Source organism: Episyrphus balteatus, chromosome 3 (genome assembly GCF_945859705.1).
Source record: "Episyrphus balteatus chromosome 3, idEpiBalt1.1, whole genome shotgun sequence".
Taxonomy (NCBI): Eukaryota; Metazoa; Arthropoda; class Insecta; order Diptera; family Syrphidae; genus Episyrphus; species Episyrphus balteatus.
The window spans coordinates 29448807-29449243 of NC_079136.1; the positions used below are offsets into that span (position 1 = coordinate 29448807).

The following is a 437-nucleotide window of genomic DNA, read 5'->3' on the forward strand; positions in this document are numbered from 1 at the left end:
CGACCGTGACAGGACTCGAACCTGCAATCTTCGGATCCGAAGTCCGACGCCTTATCCATTAGGCCACACGGTCAGTTGAAAACTTGTTGCCCATTGTGTTTAAAGAATTGCTAGTTTCTTTTTAATCTACTGAAAAACGTAGAAATAAAAATAGATAAATATTTTTTTATTTTATTTCGTGTTATTAATTTGTTTATTAATAGTAAATTATTGTGAGAAGAAAATAAATAACGAATTTATAATCAATTCTTAAATATAAAGATGGATGGATTGTTTAAGATTAGGACTTTACTTGTTTTTTTTTTTTTAATTATTTGTTATTGATTATGTTAATTAATTTATAGTTAAATGCCCGCACAGTATCTCTTGTCCACTACTAAACAATTACATTATATCATATATAAATAGCTATACATTCATTCATTACCACAAAATGA

General features: G+C 27.5%; 1 non-coding gene across 1 annotated transcript; it reads right to left on the reverse strand.

Annotated features, from left to right (window-relative positions):
* Positions 1-73, reverse strand: Trnar-ucg (transfer RNA arginine (anticodon UCG)). The gene has a single exon. It is a non-coding gene; the product is annotated as a tRNA-Arg (tRNA).
* Between the last annotated feature and the right edge of the window lie 364 nt (positions 74-437).